Source organism: Peromyscus eremicus, chromosome 10 (genome assembly GCF_949786415.1).
Source record: "Peromyscus eremicus chromosome 10, PerEre_H2_v1, whole genome shotgun sequence".
NCBI classification, from domain to species: Eukaryota; Metazoa; Chordata; class Mammalia; order Rodentia; family Cricetidae; genus Peromyscus; species Peromyscus eremicus.
The window spans coordinates 90204564-90230099 of record NC_081426.1 but is presented as its reverse complement, the minus strand read 5'-3'; the positions used below and the strand labels follow the sequence as shown (position 1 = coordinate 90230099).

The 25536-nt window shown below is 43.9% G+C and overlaps 1 protein-coding gene across 1 annotated transcript in view; it reads left to right on the top strand.

Annotated features, from left to right (window-relative positions):
• The window catches only part of Wdfy3 (WD repeat and FYVE domain containing 3), a 220212-nt gene that overhangs the window by 5939 nt on the left and 188737 nt on the right, over window positions 1–25536 (top strand). The window contains exon 2 of the mRNA XM_059274816.1: window positions 25331–25429. The gene's annotated coding sequence lies outside the window, so the exon portion shown is untranslated. The remainder of the gene's footprint in view (window positions 1–25330; window positions 25430–25536) is intronic.

The window sequence follows — 25536 nt, the reverse complement described above, 5'->3', positions numbered from 1 at the left end:
TCAGACAAAGTCTTACTCTGTAGCCTTGGCTATCCCAGAACTCACTATGTAGGCCAGGCTAGTCTTGAACTCACAGAGGCACACCTGCCCCTGCCTCATGAGTGGTAGGATTAAAGTTTACTTTTTATAACGTTTGCTCATTTGGTGTGCAGATGTACATCCATGCGCTTACACAACATTGCAAGTGTGGAAGTCACGGGATGACTTTCAGGTGTTGGTTCTCTCCTGGCACCGTGTGGAGCCTGAAGGTCGAGCTCAGGTCATCAGGTTTCATCAGGTTTCTAGCAAGTGCATTTGCTCTCTGAGCCATCCTGCCAGGCCTGTACTCCTCCCTGCATGCTTTACCCGAGTCCTGGGTCTCAGCATGTTTGGACTTGTTTTTTTTTTTTTTTTTTTTCTCGAGACAGGGTTTCTCTGTGTAGCTTTGTGCCTTTCCTGGAACTTACTTTGTAGCCCAGACTGGCCTCGAACTCACAGAGATCTGCCTGCCTCTGCCTCCCAAGTGCTGAGATTAAAGGTGTGCACCACCAACGCCTGGCACATGTTTGGACTTTTTAAGAATTGGAAAACTCCTCAACAGGCATTATCCATAGACAATGTATGAGGCATTATAAGTAATTCACAAGTTTATAAAGACACAATTTAGTCCTCTAATTTTTGGTTTCCCTTGATGATACACTCCAGTGAACATTGCTTTAAGGGGAGATGTGTGCAGTTCAGCCACGGTCTTCGCCACTGTGACGGACAGTTCCGTGGCTCTGTGGTTCTAGACTTGGTGCTGGCAGAGTCTCGTGCATTTGTTTACATGAGGAAAAGAGGAAGCAGTCACACTCTTGGACTCGGGTCGCTCACCCTGCCTGCAGTGGCCCTCCATTCTCAGAGTCAGCGGTGAGCACTCGGCAGGAAACTTATTTCTGCTCTGCCATGAGCACTAGAAATTCAGTCCAGGGATGTGGCTCAGTAACAGCGTTTGCTTAGCATAGGTGAATTTTGTTTTCAGGGCTGCCAGAATCCCTCCAGTAAACAAAAAGCCAAAACCAAACTGAAGTTCTAGAAATCTAAACCCAAACAGAGACTACCTCATTGTGTAAATCACCTCTCACCTTTTTTTTTTTTTAACTTTTTAGGACAGTCTTGCTGTGTGGCCGAAGTCTGCATTAAACTCACGATCCTGCTGTCTCAGGTCCCCTGCCCCACCCCACCACACACATACCCAGTCCCAGGATTGTAGGCATACCATGCAACCATGACCAGCTTGCTTTCTTTCATTTATGACTACTCAAATAGTTCCAACTGATATTCTTAAAGAAATCCATATTCTTTTTGGTTTTTCGAGACAGGGTTTCTCTGTGTAGCTTTGCGCCTTTCCTGGAACTCACTTTGTAGACCAGGCTGGCCTCGAACTCACAAAGATCCGCCTGCCTCTGCCTCCCGAGTGCTGGGATTAAAGGCGTGCACCACCACCGCCCGGCAGAAATCCATATTCTTTATCTATTTCTTCCCGGAGTCTGCCCAGTGACATGGAAAAATATCTCTGTCATAGGAGCAGGAAGCCACATGATATATATATACATATATATATAAATTCCCAGGAAATTGGATAGCGACAAAGTAGTTACTACTTGGCTGAGGCTAGCGGATGAGAACCAGGTTTCTTCCAGCTTAAGGAAGCATATTGGGGCTGTAGTGAGCCTGGATCAGCATCGTTTTTCCTGGGAAGGCAGAAGAAGTTGTGTGCATTAGACATTTTGTCAGTTTGTCGAAAGGTTTTCTAAGCACGTGTATAGGTAAAATGAACATTTTGCACTGCTTCTTGAAATTTTTCAAATACACACTTGGCACCGAGTTCTCACGTGAGGCTGTGTCTCTGTGCTTTGCTGTGACTCCACAGCAGTGGGATGCGACTCAGAACAAATCCTGGTTGTAATCTGGTTTCTGTCTGCGCTGGGTCAGCAGCTCTGCTCGGGGCTTGAGCCCCTTGCCACTTCCTCTTTGTGGTGAGGAAGCAGCTAGCGCGGGGAAAGGAGCAGACTGTCCTAAAATCCGGTTCCTCCGGGCGCTGGGGCAGGCACCTGCCCATCTTCTCTGTCAACTTAGTAAATTAGTGAAGTGCTTCCGGTTCCTAAGACTGAAGGGGACTTCACGGCTGGGGCTACACATCAAAATCAATAGAACCAGGACTGGTAACATCTACATCTCTTGATAATGGTTAGGATTAAGGAGGCCGTTTGTGAAAGATGCTGAACGTGGGCCTGAAATACGGCAGCTATGTGGGTCAAGCCAAATGGTGAAATAAATGTGAAATCCCTTTGCCGAGAATACAGTCCTGTACAGAGAGACCTTTGCCTGGGAAATAAAATGTGGGTATGAGCCGGCACTCACGTCCACCGGCATTGCAGAAATCTCGGAGTAATGGCGTCCTGAGAGAAAGACACGGTAAATGCTACAAAGTAACATTTCTTTCCAGAAATCCACGGAAGAAAGCAGAGTGTATACTTAAATACACAACACGGAGAGTGTGTTTGTGTGTGTAGAGTAATGATTCCTTTGATCTCTCAGGGTGGAATGCTAAAGTTGGAGAGCCTGTGTGACTGTATTTATATCTCAGTGCATTCCTTTTGATGTGGCTGAGAGGAAATTTGTTTTATTTTTAAACATTTTTGTACAAACAAAATAAGCCTGTCACAGGGCTTGCAGTTTGGCGGTACAGATGGATATAATGTCTGGCTCCCAGGGTTAAGGACCATTGTCTTATCCAATTGGAATTTTAATTTTTGATGCTTAGACCCAGCTATGAAGAATATCCATTCATTTCATGAATTGGGAAGAACTTTACTAAAATCTGTCTTTTCCCTTGTAAGGAGACAAAATTCCAGCTCCGTCTTCCTCTGGCAGTGGCTGCTCCCGGGGAGAACAGTTTCCGTTGCTGTGGACACAGGGAAGGGAGCAACCTGAGGGGCCGACTGACTGACTTTGCCACTGAGGTTTTCTTCCGGGAACAGCTGCTCTGCCGCTCTGGGCTGTGCTGAGGGCATGGTGGAGCAGGTCTTGCTTTCTGGCAACCAGCAAGCAGAGATCACTGGGAGGGCAGGAAGGGAGCAGAAGTCCCTCCAAGGCATGCCCACGGTGACTGCTTCTCCCAGCCAGGCTTCACCTCCTCTCCTGTTTCACCCCTTCTGAGGAGTGTCACTAGTGGGAGACTTGGCCTGTCACACACACGTGCCTGCGGCGGGGGTGGGGGGGCATTTGATATTAAAGTTATAACATGGTGCATGGTGCAGGAAATAAGGAGAAATTTCAGAAGGAAATAAAAAAAAAAACAAACCCAGCAGGAGCAGAACATTTACATGATGAATTGAACGGAGTATTAAGGTGAGGGAATTGTATGAGACAAGGTGGCTTGCTTCTCTGGGGTAGGTAACTGGAGAGCGGTGTGGTTGGAACAAGGGCAGGGTAGTGTCTCTTGTCTAGGCTGGTTTCCCTTGTTTGTGATCATGTCTGGTTCTTCCAGCACAGACGGAACATTGTCCACACGTGGGCTTTGTTCTCTGTGTTTAGCCAGGCATGATGGCTCACACCTGTAATCATAGTATTCAAGAAGTTGAGGCAGGAAGATTGCTATAAGTTCAGGTCCAGCCTGGTCTACTATGGTGGTTTGAATAGTCTCATATATTTAAATGCTTAGTCATCAGGGAGTGGCATTATATGAGAAGGATTAGGGAATGTGGCCTTGTTGCAGTCGGAGTGGCCTTGTTGGAGGAAGTGTGTCTGTAGGGGAGGGCTTTCAGGTTTCAGAAAGCCCACATCATGCCCAGTGTTTTCTTCCTCTCAGCCTGTGGATCAGGATGTAGCTCTCAGCTACTGCTCCAGCACCAGTGTGTACCACCGTGCTGCCCCATCCCCGCCATGGTGATGATGGACTAAACCTCTGAAACTGTAAGCGAGCTCCCAGTTAAACGCTCTCTTTTATAAGAGTTGTCTTGGTCACGCTGCTTCTTCACAGCAATAGAACTAAGACACCTACATAGTGAGTTCCAGGCCAGCCTCGGCTAGAGAAAGGAGCCTATCTCAACCCGTCAATAAACGAGTCAATAGAAAGAGAAACAGCATGAAAAAGTAATGTGCTTACTCTTTTTCAAATCCCTTTAAACTTAGTTACCATGTCGGAGTGGTGCATTTTGAGAGACTTGTTTTTAACTTCCTTACCCCAAAAGACCAATGTGATTTCTGTCTCCTCCAGAGGCCTAACGAGGCAGGTGTTCTCAACAGCTTCCTAGCTAATTGGAAGCTGATCAAATGCGTCCACTTTGCGCTGCCTTTTAGTTTTTTAAGCCGTCTGAATGAAGAGCAAATTCGATGACTTGGCTGCATATAAAATTCTGGGTTTTTGTTGTTGTTTTAAATCAGACACATTTACATGCTCAGACCTATAGAAATCCAAGCAAGAGCTGAACTAGAACTGAACAGATCTTGGATCCTTCTCTCTCTCCCTCCCTCCCTCCCTCCCTCCCTCTCTGTCTCTCTCTCCCTCCCCCTCTGTCTCTCCCTCCCTCCCTCTCTGTCATCTTATACTATTTAAGTTAAAGGTTGAAAATCATCTGTTGTCCTATGAAAATACTCACCAAAGGCAGGAGTTACTCCGGAACGAGGTCCTGCTGCTGGTTGTGGGATCTTCATCCTTCCACGCAGCTCTCCAGCTTCTTGTGTGAACTGGAGAAGATCTACCCCTGTCCTGAGGAGCTGAGACTCTGTGGATCTCAGCGTTGGTTGTGTTTTACATTCTTAGTTTGGAACATCAAGGAAATATCCATGCTTATGAAATATTCCAAAAGCTCCTCATAGAAGTTATTTGAACCTGTTACTGTTATCCAAAATCGGGATCCTAGAAGTGAGATGTAAGCATATTGTCCAGCTTTGGGATATAATAGGCATAGGTTTATGTGTTTGTAGTTTTACTCATGTGTAGTTGTGGTTGATTCCTTGAACTGGAAATCTACAAAACTATAAAATGAAACCAGTAGAAACAGCTTTGTGCTCATGTCCCAGCAGTTTCATTTCTCACAGAACATGTCGATAGGACTGTCCTGTGTCACTTCTGAGGTTTCAGAGAGTGATAAGTAAGTGGCTGTTCAGAGTCAGCCGTGATGGTGCATGTCTCTCATTCCAGTGTTACCATGAGACTGACACAAGGAGTCTGTAAGTCTAGGCTAGCCTGTACTACATGGTGAATTCTAAGCCAGGTGTGCTATCTAGTGAGACCAACAAAACAAGTATTAGTTTCCCCTGATTGTGTCCAGTTGACTCATATGCGGGATAACTGAGAGGGGTAGTCAGTTCTCAGGATGCGCCTTGGTAAGTAGACCGGCATCTGCTGCTGTGGAAGCCGACAGAACAGACCTGCCTCGTGGCCTTTGTCTCGGTTACCTTTTCCTTCCCTGTGCTGGTTGTCTCTACACCCTCCACTTCCCTTCCTTTCCTTTCTGAGGTCTCCCCCATGTAGTTTGTGAAGGAAGCCCTGACTGGATTGCTTCACAGTAGTTGCCTTTAGAGTGGTTCCCAGAGGGCCAGCAAGATGGCTCAGCAGGGAAAGCCATTGCCACCAAGCCTGACAAACTGAGTTCAATCCCTGGAACCACATGGTGGAGAGAGAGGACCAACTTGACCTGCATGTACACAAACACACACGCGCACACACTCAGTTCTAACTGTAAAGGCTTCTGCGGTTGTCTCCTGACTGAGTTTACATACTCACTGGACAGGACTTTTGGGAAATTACAAAAGTCCCTGGGTGATAATTTTTACATATTTCTCAAGATCCAGAAGGAGGAAGAAAGACCCAAAAATATCTCTGTAATGTGTTTTGTCAGTGTTGTGACTTTTAAATTCGTGAAGTAAGTTCTTTCCTGCCTAGTTCACGACCTGTTAAGCAATCTAGAGAGGACCATGGTCAGCTCTGACCATGGGATGAAATGGAACTCTGTAGCAGGCCCTGTGCAGGGACTGTGTAGCAGTGTGCCAGTAGCTCAGGGCCACAATGAGGAGGTGACAGTAGTCCATCAGATGAGATGCACAGTGCTCAGATCCTGGGCCACCTATCATGGAGAAAAGTGACAGCGGGCAGCATTCTCTGAGGGTGCTGTTTTGCATGTGGGACTTAAAGGACAGGGAGGGAAAGTGAAAGCATTGTGCAATTTAGGTCAAGTGGCAGCTTTCTAGCTCGATGATTGGTAGCTGCTGGCCCTGACACTGTGGGAATTAGAGGGACAGGTCTCAGTTTCTGAGGCTATCCCTCAGAAATAATTTCAAACTTTTTATAGAAAAGTTTCAAAAAATTCTATAAAGAACACCATGAATCTTTTTATCTAGATTTGCCTATTGCTACCCTTTTCTTGCAGGGGATTTATTACTCATTTGCATATATGACTGCTTCTGTGTATATGTACACACACACACACACACACACGGCATGTAAGAGTTCTGTAAATATATTATAGCCCTTTTACCATGAGTCCCTCAGTATAGATTCCAAGAATGTAGATAGTCTCATGTCAAGAGCTGATACTTCTGTGTACTCAACTTTGTTACTTTAATCTACTGTTCTCCTTTCTTTGTGTAGCAGTTTGGATGCTCTGCGCAGCACTTTGCTTGTCTTCTGGTGCATGAGCACGTCAATGTGTTGATCCAGATGTTGTATTAAGTTGCCTTTGCTTAGCTGTGATCAATACTCAGAAAGAACTTAAGGAGGAAGGACGTATTGGCTCGGGGTTTCAGAGGGTTCATCCCATGGTTGGTTGGTCCCATTGCTTGAGCAGAACATCATGGAGGAAGAAGTGTGGCAGAGGTTCACAGGAAGCAGAAGAGGTAAGGGAGACCAGCCATCAAAGGCACACTTTGGTGACCACCTTCTTCAAGCTAGGGACTAAACATTTAATGCATGAACCTGTTGGGGACATTTCACACTCAGACCATAACAAGTCCCAAGCATCCCTTCCTCTAGAATAGTTGTTCACAGTTTCTTTGTCTTGTTACATGAATGTCTTAAGGGTGTGCACATACCCTACCTTTTCCTCTTGTTTAATTGTGGCTATGTTGTCTACCTGCTGTGATTTCAAGTGTCCTGGGGTAGAATATTACATAAGGAACATATCTTTATGGTGTGTTTTGCCCATTATTTGAGGTACAGATTTTGACCACTTGTTTCGCTGTCTGATTTCCTTACTGTGTGGTCACTGTAATTCCCTGGCAGCTAGTGTAAAATCTGTGGGGAAGTAGGCACTCTAAGATAATTAAAATGCAGTTAGTTCCTCATGTTTCATCTCCTGTGTGTACATGTGTTGGTGATGCTTGTTGGAATTATTCTATTTATAATTGGTTTGAATTCACAGTTTCCTCCCCCGCGATTAATGGTTCACTAACTCTCCGCATTTTGGTTCTCAGACTGCTCCGTGTCTCACTGTACTCTTCTGTCCTTTTATGTCCAAACAATTTTTTCTAATGAGCATGTCATTATTTTTACCCTTTATAAGAAGGCTTACCATGAACCTCTAATGCTCAGTGCTTGGAGTTAGTCCTTGTCCTGAGTGGCTGTGGTTCCTCCTCACATGAAGAAATCAAGACACAGACCCTTGGCATGTATGGCAGTGATGGGTGCTTAGTTTCTAGGCTCCATCAGGGAACATAGCTAGTAAGTATATGTATCTTTATACATAAAAACACATATGCATATGTATGTGCATAGGTATCATTTGTGTGTATATATGCTCCTGTTACATAGATAAATGCATAAACAGTTATGTGTGGTGGTGGTTTGTTCTTTTGAGACAAGGTCTTCTGTAGCCTCAAACTCATTATGTAGCCAAGGATGACCTGGACCTCCTGATTATAGGGGATTGGGCTCAGCTGTGTTTTGAAATACTTGTTCACATTGATACTTCACTTGGCCCTTCCTATAGTGAGAACATGATACCCACTGATACCAACATTTTTACTTATTTGTGCAAACTGCATATAAATAGGAAGGTACATTTTCACATTTTTAATGTTACTCTATTGTCTCAAGATTTCCTTATTTCAGTTGTTCTGCCCATTGTATATTAGTAGAGCCAGTCTGTAATATACATTGTCTGTGTTTTCTTATTTGGCTTTTGACATTGCTTGTAGTAGATTTTTGCCACTCAGGGATTTAAAATTTCTTTGTAATCCTATTTGTTAATGACGCTGTTATTGCTCTAACTTTTTACATAATAGAAAGCATAATAAATTTAAATGAAAGTGACTGTATAAAACAGGAAAGAAATTAAGTAGTTATTTTCTAGAGAAATAGTAATAATTTCTAAAGCTGTCCATAGTCTTATATGTTAATGCTGGATCCTAAACAAAAGTTATTTCAGTTACAGAATGAACTTACTTGACTTTAAACTTCTCAGACATTTTCAAATAGACATCTATCCTGTAGCTTCAGTAACCATCCCTTCTTTGAAAACCACCAGTCCACGTGACCTAGACCCCAGCTCTCAGTTCCTCTGAAAAGAGGAGTTTGAGCTCCCCCCTTAGGCCTTGGTCTGCTGGTCACACTGAGTCCCAGCCTCTCTTCAGTGTTCTCAGTACAGCCCTCCTCACCTCCTTCCCTCACCTCCTTCCTCGATGTCCATAACACTGTCATCTGAACAAGTCTGAAGTTTCTAGAAAAGAGATGACAGATATCAGTGCAGCAATTCCAATGGCTTGTTAGATTAGAGCATTAAAATGATGTGACTTTGGCTGGGCATGGCAGTGCACTCCTTTAGTCCTGGCAGTTGGGAGGTAGGGATGAGGTGATCTTTGTGAGTTTGAGGGCTGCCTGGTGTACATAGTGAGTCCAGGACAGTCAAGACTACATAGAGAGATCTTGTGTCACAAAAGCCCCAAATAAGTAAACTAAAATTGTATGTCTAATTTCAGGTCAAGGTAAGTGGGATTTACCGGGGTGTCGGGAGGGAGGGAAGTTCTGAGTGAACGTGTGCTGTTGATTTTTTGTGGGCACAGCTGAGTCAAGGACTCTAATGCCTCAGCCCTGTGGCAGTGGCAAAGCCTTCCCCCGGTGAAGCTCAGGGGTGGCAGGGCCTTCCTCGGGTCCAGGTGCGAATGACAGTGTGTGTCGAGGATGCCCCCCATAGCTTTCTCTCCCCAGATGTTAACGGCCAGAGAGAGACTGTATCTGCCTAGACCAGCTAACCTGCCTCCTTGTCTGTCTGCAGGGAATAGCCCCTCCTCCTTGTCAGTTCTGTATAATAAGCACCGCTTCCAGGGTGCCGAGTTCCTCCATCAGAGAGCCTAGCCCACTGGATCCCGGCATTTCTGTCCGTGTGTCTGTCTGTTAGTTGTTCTCAATGCTCTTGCCACCCCAGTTAGGCCAGGCCCTGGAGCCATGTAAGGACATCGCACTGCGCTTTGTTTTTGGTTTTGGTCAATAAATGGATCGATATTGTTAAAGTAGAACTATCAGCATCACTTATCAGGTGAGTCGTAAGAAGACAAGTTTATAGACATTTGACAGGCAGAATCCAAATCCACAAGGTAGAGTTCTCAAAAATTCTAATTTGCTCAAAGGAGTTTCCTTTGCCTATCATTTTTAGATTGTAGTTAAATCATTTGATAACTTTCATAGGAATTATTTTAACTGTGTATATTAGTTTTAGTTTATCAAGAATCTGTTTAATTTATAAGATGAGAGATCACAAGAGCTCTGTTTTTCTCCCTTTTTTGTTACTGATTTTGTTATTTGATAATCTCAAATATGTGTACAATGTACTCTGATCTCTCTTTCCTCACACCCTCTTACCTCCCTCCCATCCCTGTTCACGCCCCACGTATCCTTGCCAGTTCCTTCCCCAGGCTCATGACTAATTTGTTTTGTTTTTGTGACTGGTGTGATTTAACTGGGGCCATCTGTGGGACCATTGAGTTGAGACTATCAATTGGAGCCTGGAGGTGTCATCAGCGGGTATAGAACTGAGGGCAGTGGTTCTCCATCTTCTTGAATCTGTCAGTAGCAAACAGTCCAGCAGTGAGAAGTAAGGGGCCCCTGAAGCCCTCCTCCATCCATGCCAGCCTGTCAGGGGCCCGTTTGGGGACAGATCCAGTGCAGGCATCCACAGCAGCTGTGCGTGTGTGATGGCAGTGGCTGTGTCATGCCGGGAAATGACATTTCGGAGCTCTTCTCCCTGTCCTCTGGCTCCTAGATTCTTTGTGTGCCCTCTTAGGCAGTGTTTCCCGAGCCTTAGTAGGATGTCTTGTTGAGGGCTGAGCACACACTCATCAGTGATTCTCAGCCATGAGTCTCTGTGTTTGCACTCTTCGCTGGAAAGAGGCTTCTCTGATGAAGGCCGAGAGTAGCCTACGTCAGTGGGTATAAACATAAATTTTAGAAGGCAGCTTGACATCGTGTCAATTTGCTAAGATACAGTATTCAGTATCGCTGTTCCCAAGGTATACGATTTCCCCTCCCGTGGGTTTTGACCAGGCTTACGTACATGGGTGAATCCCTTCTGTGGAGTAGGTGTCAGATCGATTGATTCAGATAGCAGCTGGTTACCCACATAGCAGTAGTGCCATTATTGTATAAATGGGCTTTTCTTGACTGACGTTGGTCTCACAGATGTAGGAGTCACATCTGGGTTAATTGATGTTTCTCTGATCCATTTACTACCCAGTTTCTGGGACAATGGAAGCCATGTGGCAGGGAGGGGGCGTCCAGCTCAGCCCTAGCTCCATCTCTCTATATCATGTACCCAAGGTGTGTGGTCTTTTCAGCCATCGGGTCTTACTTAATTCCGATGGGCAACCAGGAAGCACGTCTGGAGCCTGTATTGTTTGGGACCTTTGGGGACCTACCTGGACAATAATTCATAAGGAGGCTTCCCACACCTGCCACTGGAGCGTTTGTTAAACAGCCATGGCTTCTGGGAGCTTTTTTTAGCCATGTAAGTTATCTCTCCTCAAACTCTTCTTTTAATTATCATCCTAAGCTATGTTTTTTTTATTTGTTGGGGTCTTGTTGTTGTTGTTGTTGTTGAAGACAGGGTCTCACTATGTAGCTCTGGCTGGCTGGAACTCACTATGTAGCCCAGGCTGGCCTCGAACTCATAGATCCATCTGCCTCTGCCTCCCGAGTGCTGGGTTTTGAGGCAGGGATCATGTCCAGGCTGTATTTTTAAAGTTTGAGTGTAAGACAGTAGTTCGCATAGTTTTTACTTTTCCCTGGTTTTAGTTAACTCTTCCCCCGCTCTCAGCTCCCCATTCTCCCCTGTCCTCATCAGCACCCCCGCTTTACTTCTATGTTAGCTCTGTTCTCCTGGCCCCTCCCTCAATGCATCCCTCTTACAGTGAGCTTTTTCTAGTTTCTGGCTTCCATAGGTGCTCAGACTCAAACACACAGAATTTGAGATTTGAAACTGGGAGTCGCAGAAAAGAGAGAGCATGTGGGGTTTGGTTTCCATGACTGAGCAGCATTCAGTATAATTTTTCTAGTTCCATACATTTGCTGTTGTATTTATATACCACATTTTCAGTGTCCATTCCTCAGTGATGGACATCTAGGCTGATAACGTGTCTTAGCTCTTGTGAGTATAACAACAAGGCACATGAATGGTCCCTTGGCAGCACATTCTGGATACACTGAAATGCAGGGCGAGTTCTGCATTAGAGTTGTAGCAGCTTTCCTCTCCTGCTTAAGAAGCAGATTGCTTGCTGATAATCCTTGCTGTGACTCTGGGATTCTTCAGGGTTGGGAAAGAAGCTATTAGTGATTCACCTCATGCCGATAGATAAATCATTTGTACAAGTGAGGCGCACAGCTGGTTCCTTCTCGCCGAGAAGACCATGCTGGCCATCATGACAGCACAGATGCCGGACAAGATGGACAGGATGGAGTCGTCATGAGGTGCAGCTGCAGGGGCTTGGATCTGTTTTCCCGCGGCCATCCCTTGTGACTGCCCATTGGGACTAATGTTACCTTTCCCTTCCAGTTCTTGACCTGTTGTCTGGGTTTTCTCATTTTAGTTTATGATGTTATTTATTCCTTCTCTGAAATTTCAGACTGCCCACAAAACAGATGGTTTTCTTAGAGCTAGCCAGACTGATAATAAAACATGAACTTTTTATAATGAGCAGTTACCCTTAGATGCATGGCAGGGCTCTAGTTTTTATGGTTAAGAACATCAGCTGTACTTCAGGATTAGTGGATTATGAAATGAGCTCTTGATTAGTTTGTGAAGAACACCAGCATTCGTGAGTACAAAATAGCACAGAGGGTAGTTGACTTGGCACCAAGTGCCAGACTCGTGGGACTCGGGTGTGTGTTTTTGTATAACCAAGCCTTTTTTTATTCTACTGCCCTTTAACTGAGGTTGGCACACTTACCGTTTCTACTGTAACCCACGGGTTGTACAGGTTTGGGCGGTTTTCTTCTATTGCACACCCCCATTGTTAAATATTTGAGTGTGCAGACTTTCTCTTGGGGATCCTAGTTTTAGGCTAGTATAAGGAGAGAATTTGAGATGTGGAAATAGTAACGAAGTAAAAATAGATGACTAGAGACCTCCAGCCTTCACTGACCTTTGCTCCGTTGGTGTGCAGTGTCTGAGTTTCCCTTGTGGTTTGAAGACCAAGTTCGTGCTATCAAAGCAGGCTTTTCTGGGCCCATGTGGGGGTTTCTTTTGACATGGCCTAAGAATTGGGTGCTCTATTTTAATGTCAATATTTACTTTCAACTTTATCAGTTTATGTTGGTTTAGAATTTTGTTGTGACAGGTTTTAGATGTGTTCAAATTCTGTGAATAATATTGTAATAAATGTATTTTTTATTGTGATAGACTATGCATAATGTAGATGTAATTCTAAATGATCTTATTAAATAAGAAACACAGAGCCAAATAAAGAGTTAAAAGCCCAGAGATCCGAGCAGTAGCCAAGAGCTAAGACCACCTTATGCTACCACTTGCTGCCGTCCTTCCCCTGAGAGAGGGACCTTCTTCCTGTGTCCTGTCTTTTTATTGCCTTTCTGTTCTGTCTTCTCATTGGTTCTAAACCCAACCACATGACTTCCTCATCACTGCCTGTCTATACAGACCTCCACGTCTCTATAGTTGGTACTGAGATTAAAGGCGTGTGTCTCCATGCTGGCTGTGGCCTTGAACACACAGAGATTCTGCCTGCCATGTGATCAGATCAAGGGTGTGTGCCACCACTACCAGACTTCTGCTTAATGGCTTGCTCTTAGCTCTGATCCCCAGGCAACTTTATTAACATACAAATAAAATCACGTTTCAGCACAAATAAAATATCACCATAGCATAATCTAAAAAGTGCCATTTAATTATACTTAGCTGTTATTTGTGATATATTATGCATTCAGAATGTTTTGAAATCATCACTTCTGCTTCCAGAACTTTCCATTATTTCAGATAGACTCTACTGATTGGGCAATGATTCTCTACTCCTCCATCATGGTCCCTGGTAACCTCTGTTCTGCTTCTCGTCTCTCCATGTCTACCTATCTCAGAGATTTCATGTGTGATCTGAAACTATTTCCCCTTTATATATGGCTTTTTCACCTAGAATGTTTTCAAGGTTCATCCATGTTACTTCATGTATTGAACTTTGGTTTTTTTTAGGACAGAACAATACTTTATCATGAGTATATGCCACATTTTGTTGTACATTTCCTCCTTGATACATAATTGAGTTATATCTACTTTTTACTATTGCGAAAGCCGCTATTGAGGATCTCAGACTCTTGTCTGTGTTCAGTGCTTTTGAAAAGAACTTGCTGGATCATACAGTGACCAGCCTTTTGAGGAACCACTGAGATTACTTTCCACATGACTACATGAGTGTTCCATTCCACAGTGTGCTGGGCAGCAATAAACAAACAAACAAACGAGCAAATAATTCATGTATTCATTCCTTTGGCTATTTCAAGATTGTGTTACGTTCTTGTCAGTGAGTTGTAAGACATCTCTGTGTGCGCTGAATATTAAACCGTCATGAAATGTATCAGTTCTAAAGGTTTTCTTGTGTTCTACCTTTTTTCTTTGTTGGTGGGGTTCTTTGATACACTGAAATATTGAATTTTGCTGAAGATCTGTGCTTCCAGTGTATCTTTTGTTTTCTTGTTGTTTAAAACAAAACATTCCCAAATTCAATATCATGAAGATCTATCCCCATTTGCTTGTTTGAGTTTCATGGTTTCATCTAAAAAATTTACCTCTGTAGTGTGTTAGAAGTTAACTTTTATGCTGTTGTTCCCATTTTTCAGAGTATGTTTTTGTTTTTTAATTTCAATAGATTGTCCTTTTCCTGTTAAATTGTCATAGTTTCCCTGTTGAAAATCATTGGCTATATATTGAAGTGTTTTTCCTGGGCTTCATGTACTGTTTTACTGGTGTGTGTGCCCATCATTATGCCAATATTAATATTATTTTGTTGTAGTTCACTTGCTTTACTTCGCGTGTGTTCATTCATGTGAATGAAGGTAGGTACCTCAGTTGTCCGATCCCACGTTCATTGTTTTCTGCTGTATGCACTGGGGCAGTGGCTCATGAGTTCTGTGGATTCACCTGCCCATAACTCTCATCTCCCCATAGAAGACTAGGTGGGACTAAAGACACTCCTGATATTCATCTGATTCTAATATGGGTTCTAATATTGTCCCACTGAGCCAATTCTCCAGCCACTGGAGAACTGTACTTTAAAAAGGATTTTTAGCTGGGCGGTGGTGGCTCACGCCTTTAATCCCAGCACTTGGGAGGCAGAGGCAGGTGGATCTCTGTGAGTTCGAGGCTAGCCTGGTCTCCAAAGCGAGTTCCAGGAAAGGCGCAAAGCTACACAGAGAAACCCTCTCTCGAAACAAAACAAAACAAAACAAAACAAAAGTATTTTTATTTCTAAGGTTTAGGATGTACTTCAGTGGGAGAGAGCTTGCCTAGCATGTGTGAGGACTAGATTAGATTCCCTGGGACCACACACACTGAGACACAGACACACACACACACAGAAATATAGACACACACAGACACAGACACACACACACAGAAATACAGACACACACAGACACACACACACAGAGAAATACAGACACACACACAGAGACACAGACACAGAAATACAGACACACACACACAGAAATACAGACACACACAGACACAGACACAGACACACACACACACACACAGAAATACAGACACACACACAGAGACACAGACATATGCACACAGATACACACACAGACACAGACACACACAGAGAAATACAGACACATACACAGATACACACACACACACAGAGACACAGACACACACAGAGAAATACACACACACAGATACACACACACACACACACACACACACACACACACACACACACACCCTTAATAGATCTCTTAAATCACTCTCCTCGCGATCACTGAGCTCCAGTCCTGACTACTGGGGTTGCAGGCATGTGCCACAAGTCCAGCTTAAAGTTTGCCTTCAGTACCATTTATTTTGTGGAACTTCAGAAAGAACTCCAAGTGTCACCATTATTACAAATTCTGATGGGTGTCCTTTGAGGAAAACTAGAGCCTGGCCCAGCAAATGCTTGATTATTCAGTTGGAACTGTGCTTCCTATAGAAGCTGATATTTAGAGCAGCATGGGGACAGTAAGCGATTGCTCCGTCCTCGGTACTCGTTTACATAAGAGCACAGGAATGAGAGACACTAATCATTTACATGACTAGTAACTGATACTTTGAAATTAGTGCTTTGGTTTTGCTTTATTTGAGACAGATCTGTTTGCTTTATTTTTCATGCCCTTGAACCTTTTTATTTTTCCTGCATATGTCTGTGGTGTTTACGTGTGTCTCCATATGTGCTGCGTGTGTGCAGGTGCGTCTGTGTGCGGGCGCGTCTGTGTGCAGGTGCGTCTGTGTGCAGGTGTACATTGCATGTCGAGGCCTGAGATTGATGTTGTCTTCCTTGGTTGTCTCCCACCTTCTGTATTGAGTCAGGGTCTCTGCATGAACACAGACCTCTTACCACTTCTGATTCTCTGTCTCCGCCTCCCCGGAACTGGGGTAATTGACAGGCAGCCGTGCCCATCTGGCATTTATGTGGGGTCTGGGGATCCAAACTCTGGTTGTCATGTGCTTTAACCATGGTGGCATCTCCCCAGCCCCCAACTTGAACTTCTGATCTTCCTGCCTCAACCTTTTGAGTGCTGGGATCAGGCATGGGCTACCACCCCAGGTTTCTGCTGCCCTGGAGATGAGCCCACGGCCTCCTGTTTGGAAGAGAAACACAGTACCAACCGCCTGAGTTTTGTGCTTAGTGTCAGATACAGTCTGCTGGGTCCAGATAGAGTCTGCCTCCTGCAACCCTGAAGGGTGTAATTGGTATTCAGTGGGGCTGTCTAGTCAGGAACTGGCAGAGGCCGACTCCTAAGATAAATCTGAGCCGTTGTGTTTAATTCTTTATCTGATCAATAACTAATTGTTTTTGTGTATTTCCAACTACAGCAAGGCTTAGGAAATTAGGAGAAGATCAGATTCCACTCTCTTATTATACTGGTGCACACTTTTATTTTTATCACGTATTCCAGAGTAAGTTTGCACCGTTTGTTATAAGGGAATATTTGGGTACTGTATGTGTATGTGGTGCATGGTTGTGCAGCTGTACCTGTGCAAGCCAGAGGAGGGCATCTAATCCCTGGACCTGGACTTACAGATGCTTGCGATCCATCAGGCGGGTGCTGGGAATCAAACCCTGGGCCTCTCTCTGCAGAAGCAACAAGTACTACTGAGCTTCCTCTCCAGCCCCCAGCCAAGAGAATTTTTGGCGTTTTTAAAATTAAATATTTTGTAGCAAAAACAATGGGATAATTTACAAGTCTCTCAGAAACTATAATTACTTTTTAAGTTTTGAATTCATTTATTCCAGCCTGTGAATAAAATAGATGGCTCCCTTAATTCTCGTTTAAATTGCTTTTCCCTGATACAGTTTAGAAGTCTTACAACATTGCTTCGTGCCCATTCTCGGTTTGCTTGTCTTCTTTGTGTCTGTGTTTGTGCTCATTTTCTCTGCTGCGTTGTCTGAAATGAATAATAACAGTTCAGTATTTCAGAAGGTGTGTGTGCGTGCATGCGTGCGTGCATGCACACTACTGACGTGCTACAGTGTAGCGTGAACTTGTAACTGCATTTGAATTGTTGCAGTGGAGCAGTTGTAGTGATCTCAGTGATGGGATGGAAAACTGGGCATGTGACCTCTGACCTGCAGGGCTCAGGGAAGCCCCGCAGAGCGGAGGGTAGCAGTAAGGGGACTCTCAGCTGGGATCTCACTCAGGTAGTCAAGGGGTCCTCTCATGTGTAAAGAAAGACGAACCGTACTTGATAACCAGCAGTGAGATCGCTCGGTGTTAGGATGTATAAATACTGAGTCTGTGGGCAGTGAGGACGACTGAGGTTCGCAGCAGGGGGATTAAGGGGACGGGGAGCACTCTAGGACCAGGGTCGTACTGAATTCAGAGAATTTACCTTCTATGTTTTGGACAATGTGATTTAAAATTTGTATATTTAGGATATGTTGTTTATTTTTTGAAATTAAAAGTTATACTATAAATGAATACTGTTTTCTTTCATTCTGAACTCGGACGTTTCCGAGTTCTTGAGACACTGGGACGTGTAACTTAGCATTAACGCTGTCTATGCCTTCTGCCGGTGGTTGCTTCCCCACGCTGGCGCAGGCGTCGTCCTACGTGCCGGCTACAGCGGCTCTGCTGCCTGCTTTAGCCGTGCCTCTGTGGGCCTCTCCTGGGCGTCACTGGGAGCCCTCCTGTGGACTGCAGAGCACACTCTGTGTTTGACATTCTGTGTGTTCCTGTCACCTTTGGCTAAAGCCCCGAGTACGGTGAGCAGCGGCTTTCCTTACCCACAGAGCTGCGTCCCCCCTCGGTGAGCAGCGGCTTTCCTTACCCATAAACTGCATCCCCACCTCGGTGAGCGGCGGCTTTCCTTACCCACAGAGCTGCGTCCCCCCTCTGTGAGCAGCAGCTTTCCTTACCCATAAACTGCATCCCCACCTCGGTGAGCAGCGGCTTTCCTTACCCACAGAGCTGCGTCCCCACCTCAGTCACCCGCCGCCCCGTCTCTTCCCTCTACTCTCCTCCCGGGGCAGCCTCTCTCCTCCTCCATCCTCTGGAACTTTATATTGTGTCCTCATTATTTTAGGAAAGATTTTATATTTGCTTATTTTGTTTTATTTATGTATTCATTATTATTATGCTTTATTTGGAAAAAGATCATGTTATGTAGTCTTGGTTGGCCTGGTACTTACCATGTAGTCTAGAATGGCCTCAAACTTATGGCACGCCTCAACTAGGCCTTCCAAGTACTGAGAGTTTAGGTGTGAGCCACCATACCTGGCATTTATCTATACATTTTTAGAGCACTTACACAGTGATGGTTCTTTCCTTCTTGGATAGTGTCTTATGTTCCTACTGTTTCTATAGGATATAACAGTCGAGAGCAGGACAAAGGAGGCGCAGGCCAGTAGTTATTAAATGAATAAATGTGTGTTAGTCATCTAATGATGTTACTCAAACTTGCCAGCTTAGAAAGATACACATCTATTATCCCAGGTCCTGTGGGCCGGGCTTTCAGGACCGGGCTAGCTGCGAGGGTCTGGTTCAGAGGTCTCAAGAGGTTATCTAAAGCTGTGACCCAGGTGGGGACGTTTCCTGGATGGCTTATACCCATGGCATGGGCAGAGGCCTCAGTTTCTTGCCCTGTCTTCAGGAAGCCTGTTGTCTGCTCACATGGTCCCTCCAGAGTGTTGCTTATGTGTCTGCACAGCATGGAAGCTGGCTTCCTTCAGAACAAATGGTGTATGGTGGAGAGCCAGAGGAAGCCGCTCTTCATGGGCTAGCCACACATTGTCACTTCTGCTGCGTTCTGTTCCCTAGACACATGCCCCTGGGTGTGAGCCACAAGTAAGGAGAGGGTCATTAGACTCCGAAAGAAGTATAAAGGAGTCAGTGTGTATATTTTATAACCAACACAGAATAGACAGCCATTTATACTTTTGTTTTTGGACCTGACCACAAGGAATCATTATCTTGATATTAAAAATGATGGTCCAGATAGAAATAGTTTAGAAATTTTAAAGAATGATTTTATTAAAATATTTTGCTTGCTCTTTCATGATGCACAGTAGACAGGCTACATATAAATATAATTAATTGGGTTGTTACCTAAATTTTATAATCTTGTTTCAGTTTTTTCACTGAGATTCTGGAAATTTGAAAGTCAACTGTGTGGCCTGTAAAAGGAGAACTATGCAAAATCTACTGTATGTTTAAGATGAACGCTTCTATCTGTGAAATGCATTTATGCATTTAAGGAAAGAAAGTATAGTCTTTGGACTTGGTAGTGTAGAACGGTTTAAAATAAACAAAAATTAAAGCCCTTTAAGCCTTAGTTTCTTGCACATTCAGAAAATTCGGCTCCCTTACTGTATGTCAGGCATTTTACTAGGCACAACGTGTTGGTGATAAGACAGGCGTGCTCTGTCTACTTGGAGTTCCTGATCTGGTAGGGAGGAAAGGTATTTACCAATATTGATAAGTGTGCCCTATGGAAAGACACAGGAAGATGAGGTGACTGCAGACTGGGGAGAGGTGCACCTGTGTTGTCAGAAGCCCCAGCAGTAGAGGGGACCTTAAAGCTGAGAGCTGGAAGAGTTGTGTGTGCCAGGAAGGCCCTGTGGTGTGAACAGTTGGTGTGTGAGGACTTGAAAGGATGCTGGGAGATGTCCAGCCAGAGAGTGGAATGCAGTTGGAGAGGTTGGAAGGGATCAGATTGAGTCATGATAAGGAGTGTGGAATTTATTCAGTGCTCCGCAAGCTATTGGCAGATTTAAATGTACCAGTTAGAGTTTCTGTTTAACCAGAGGAGCCTTGCTGTAAAAGCGAGAAATGACGGGCAGGAGAGGGGTTGGAAACAGGAAGGAGGCCTTCGTGGTCCAGAGAAAAGATGATGTAGCAGTAATGAGAAAAGGAAGAAGGATGGAGCTGACGTCAGCTCGTCGGTAGAGCTGATGAGACTTACTAACATGACGTGAAGGAGACAAGAAGGGTGATTCCTAGGTTTATGGCTGGAGCAGATGGATGAATGGTGCTATCTCTAAGTGAGACTGGAGGTTGGGAGAGAGAAATTGTGAGTTTAGTTTTGAACATGTTGATTCAGTGCAGTCTACCTATCTGGAGAGAAGTCACTCAGCCCTAGAATTCAGGGGCTTGGGAAGAGATACGGATGTTTAAAGTTCTGGGATGGGTCACACTGGCCCTAGGTATTGCAGCTTTGAGTGTGCATGAACGAGCCATGTTCTCACTTACTTTATGAACAATGAGAAAGGGCAGCATGGAAAGCTTGCTTGGTGTATGCATACACATATACAGAAGTGTGTAAGTTTATTTTCCTATTGCTCTGATACAATAGCCCTACAGAAGCAACTTCAGGGAGAGGGTTTACGTGACCTAGAAGTTGAGGTGTATAGTGCATTACCACAGAGTCATTTCACATTGGTGCAATGACCAGTCGAAGCACCAGTACACATGCGTTAAAGTGTGTGTGTGTGTTTAAAGTGTGTGTTTGTGTGTGTGTGTGTGTGTGTGTGCTTGGCTCGTTTTCTGTGCATGTACACATTAGAATCTCCTTCCTAGGGAATGATGCCACCCAAAGTGGGCAAGTTTTCCCACTCAATGAACACAACCCCCCACCCCCCCAATATTGCTCACACGTCAACCTAGTCTAGACCCTCACTGAAACTCCCCAGGGGATTCTAGCCAGTGCTAAGTTGACAATTAAAACTATGTCAAAATATGATGTGTATTTTTTTTAAATTTTGTTAATTGTGTAATACATGAGAGAGATTTAAATGTTCCCACTGGCCTTCTGTTGAGTGATCAGGTAGCAAAGCCACACTTCCTAGTTGTATGACTTCAGAATGTTATCGCTGAGCCTCACTTTGTGTCCTAAAGACAGCGAGCAGTTGTTTGTCAAGTTCAAGTGTGTAGGTCAGTCTGTTCAAAGTAAACATAAAATATTCTTTTCTTTTCCCACTCTTTGCTCTCACTTTGTTGATGTGCCTGGATCAGATGTCTTACCATGCAATACTCAGTTGTCTCCCTAGTCTCATGTGATTTATATTTGTTGAAGTCTGATGAGTAGGACAAATTAAAACATTATCATCAAGTTCGTTTTACATCTGTGTGTTGTTTTTAATGATTATTAATGTAAGACTCAATTTCGTATTACATATCCTGTGACAGATAAGAAGTTGGACAGCTGTGTGTAGATGAGATGCTTGATGTGCTTCTAATTGTCTTTGCTTTTCTTCCCCCCATCCTTCATATCTTTCTTTCATCTTAAATAGGAGTCAGTTTGAACTGCCCTCATTGAAGAAAGAGCCCCTAGTCTCTAGTAACTGTCCACAACCCGGAACCCTTTACTCTCTGTTAACAGCTCTTGGTTCTAATAGCTGTGAACACAGTGTTAAAGGAAAACCCCTCATCCCTGTCTACCCACTATAGAATGAAGTAGGAAATCGTGCTCAGTGACTGTATCACAACCCTGCTAACATCATTTCAGAGTGACGTGGACTATCGTTACTTCTAGGACATACGTCTTTTGACCACAATTTTAGAATTTTGGAAATAGAACACATTTTATCTTATTTATTTATTTAGTCATTTAGAGACTGTTTTTTCCTCCCACTTCTTCTTGAGTGCTGTGATTATAGGTGTGCACCACCACACCCTGTTATCATACATCTTCTAGCAAATATGATTGTTGTGTCATTTTTGAATTGACATTGCCTTTCATAGTGCATAAATAACAAAGTCTAACAATTGGTGAGGTCTTTGATGAAATATGGTAGCTTTCAAACTATGCTTCTCTCTACATGATATCTGAGTCAATTTATATTAAAGTAAGGGTATAGTTTTAACGGCCATGCCATGCTTTTCTGCTTGTTTTCTCCTTGTCCTTGGTAAGTGTGACTGAGTTTTCTTATAAACAACTATACTTAGTCTGTTTGGGTTGCACTAACAAAACCACCACAGATTGGGAGGGTTATAAACATCAGAAACATCTCATGGTTCTACAGGCTGGGCCTGTCAATCATCTGGCTAAGAGTCCACCCTCCAGGAAAGCTGACCCACCTGAAGACTTGCTAAGGAGATGGGAGGAATAATTATCCCCCTAATAAAACACTATACTTATTGTTTGTAGAAGCCCCTGCCCCATGCAGAGGCATACAGAGCCTCCATTGTGTGACCTGCTGACTTTTAGTGCAACTTTTCCTCCTTCCAGACACTGGCTTGGGCATGTTTTCTGTGATGCTCTGTGATTTCTCACTAATTTTCCGAACCCCCCCCCACACACACACACACACTTCCTCCGTGTTCATTGTCACCCATGCGGCTCCATTGCCGAACCTTCTGTTTTTGTGGACCCTTGACCAAAAGGCACACCTTTCTCTTCTTCTTTGGCATCTTCTCTTGGCACCTGCTGAGGTTTATTTCCAATTCAATAAAATTGTCTTCTAGCTTCCTTCTGAGTCTGGTTCTAAATTATTTTATTAATAAGATTAGTAACCTAAAAGAGCAACCCCCAAATTCCTAGACCACAGTAGTTTATTCTATTCAGTCCCGTGCCTTAATTGTCAGGGTTGCAATCAAATTACTGTATTTGAACCTAAGAGGTGACATAATGAAGTTAGATGTGGTGATATATTGTGTACCCTAATAAAATTTGCTTGAAGATCAGAGAGACAAAGGAACAAGCCACTGCCATGGTTCACCTTGCCAGTTCCACAAATCCTCTGACTGAATGCCTCTGAGTCCTCAGCTCAAAGTTCTCCAGCCGAAAAGCCTCTAGTTCCTGTCTCCTCACGCCTTATATACCTTTCTCCACCCAGCCATAACTTCCTTCCTAGTGCTGAGATTAATGGCATGTGTGCTTCCCAAATACTGAGATTAAAGGTGTGAGATCTCAGGTGCTGGGATTAAAGGCGTGTGACTCCCAAGTATTAGGATTAAAGGTGTGTGTGCTTCCTAAATACTGGGATTAAAGGTGTGTGCCACCACTGCATGGCTCTGTTTCTCTCCTATACTGAGTCAATCTCATGTAGTCCAGGGTGGCTTTGAACTCACAGAGATCCAGACAGATCTCTGCCTCCTTAGTGCTAAGATTAAAGATGTGTGCCACCACTGCCTGGCCTCCATGTTTAATCTAGTGGCTTGCCCTGTCCTCTGATCTTCAGGCAGATTTTATTAGGGCATACAATATGTCACCACAATTAGATGTAAAGAGCACTGTTGTGGGGGCCAAAGAGCCTGACTTATGTTGTACACTTGCTGGTCACCTGACTTGGGGCTAATTGCTTTACTACTTACTGTCTTAGCAGTTTTTCCTCTGCTGTACCAAGTACCTGGAACAACATAACTTATAAACGATCTAAGTTCATCTAGCTGAAAAGTCCAAGATCTTAGCATTGCCCTGGCAAGGGCTTCCATGTTGTGCCATCATGTGGCAAAGGGCGTCCCGGGCAGAACAACAAAAGCCTGCCCTGTGGTTACTTTAACCTATTCACAAGGACAGAGCCTTGTGGCCACCTCCTCTCTTCATACTGTTGTAGGGGAAACTAGATTCAATACGGTGCATACAGATGTATTTGCTAGTGAAAGTGTAAAATCCAGCGCGAAGCCCTGCAGCTTCAGAATGGTGGTCTCAGTTGTGTCAAGGTTTGCTGAGGTGTATAGCCTTTGGGTCCAGTTAATTTCGATGCATGATGTTTTTTATTTTAAAATCCTCTAGAACATTCACTCTACGAATGGAGGAAAGAGGTGAATGTGGTCACAGAATCATGTTTACTTTATGATATGATAAATAATTCACATATAATGTAGATTAAATTATGAAAACAGCTTGTACTGGAATCTTTTCATGTTTTGCTGATTTAGCAAATTTTGATTCTGCCATATATGGGTAAGAGGTAGAATTTTAACCAATACTTGTTTTTTGAATTTCCTCCCTCACCTTTTCATTCTTTCTTTCTTCCATCAATCCATATCCAGGACTGTGAAGGCATCAGAGCAGGGGAGGAACAGTTCTAGGAGGCCTGGTCCTGCTTGTCTTGTGGTCAGAGGCTATAGTCTTGGGTATGAAGATACCACTGTTGATAGAATTTCATTTGCTTGTAACTTTGAAAAGCAAGCTCTTTCCTGTTTCCTGTTGGCTTGCTATAGAGGATTGGAGCATTGTCCTGACAGTTTAATATAATTAATCTTCTTTGAACACTGATTGAAAGTCATAGACCGTTTTCCTAGAATATATTGACAAATCAGAATGAAGTTATTCCCGAGCTAACACTACCCAGTGTAACTTGCTTAATCACTGAAATGCCCTGCATGGTTTTATCTAATGGGATTGTCTCTAGCTGCATTTCACTCATGGAACTGAGGAAGTGGACTTCTTACCTAAGATATTGAAATTAATGTGAGCTTAAGCCACATATAGCTGGTGGTGGCCATATTGGACAGTACAGACTTAACCTCTCCCAAATCTTGTGGGTGACAGTCCCTATGAAAGAGGTCTGTGTGTGGAATTGATTTAGAATTTCATTGTTCACCTCACTTCTGAATATTGCAGCCAATCATAGTCATACTACCTCACTGTTTAAGGAACTTGTGATATAGCTTTGTTTGGCGCTGTGTATGGGACCTCTTTGTCATTCAAGATTTAAAGGTGTTTGGTTCTGTCTCTTCCAGACTGCTGGGTCTGGGGTGGGTCTGTCTCAAGCTGTTATGTTTGTTAAAGTAATTTAAGGAGAACAGCTATCGAATTCTGTAGTGGAATCTCGTCTGTCATTGTGTCCCCTGCTAGGGACACTGATGATTTAAAGCCACAACGGTTTGCCCAAGTATTTTTAAAGTGCGGTTCCTAAACTTGAACATTACTTAGTAATAAGATTACAACTTCAGGAGTGATCTTCATAAAATCTGATGTTTTATCTCTGGCAATGGTTCTCAACCCTGGTGCACGTGAGAGGCAAGGAAGGAAACTCTTACGCCCACCCACTGCTTTAGCCTCAGGCTTCCTGACTTGAGCAGAAAAGGGTGTGCACAGCACAGTATTTAGCTGCTCTTATGACTGGAGTAATTAGTAGGCCTGAGGCAATTAGTGGATGTGGCTTTCTATATGGAGGGAAATATTCTGAATTAGAAACTAATTCATAATCTCCTTCCCCTTTCTAGTTGGAGCCCAGATTTCGAGTCCCGAGTAAAGTGCCACCTGGGGATGGGCCCCATTGTGCTCACACACTCAGAAGGAGCTGTCCAAGGAATGCGCTAAAGGTCAGTGCCTGGAAGACAAATTAGTGGGCCTATGTTTAATCTTCACTAACGTTGAATGTATAAGTAAATTGTGGTGATGAAATTACTTGTGAGTAGAAATGGCTTTT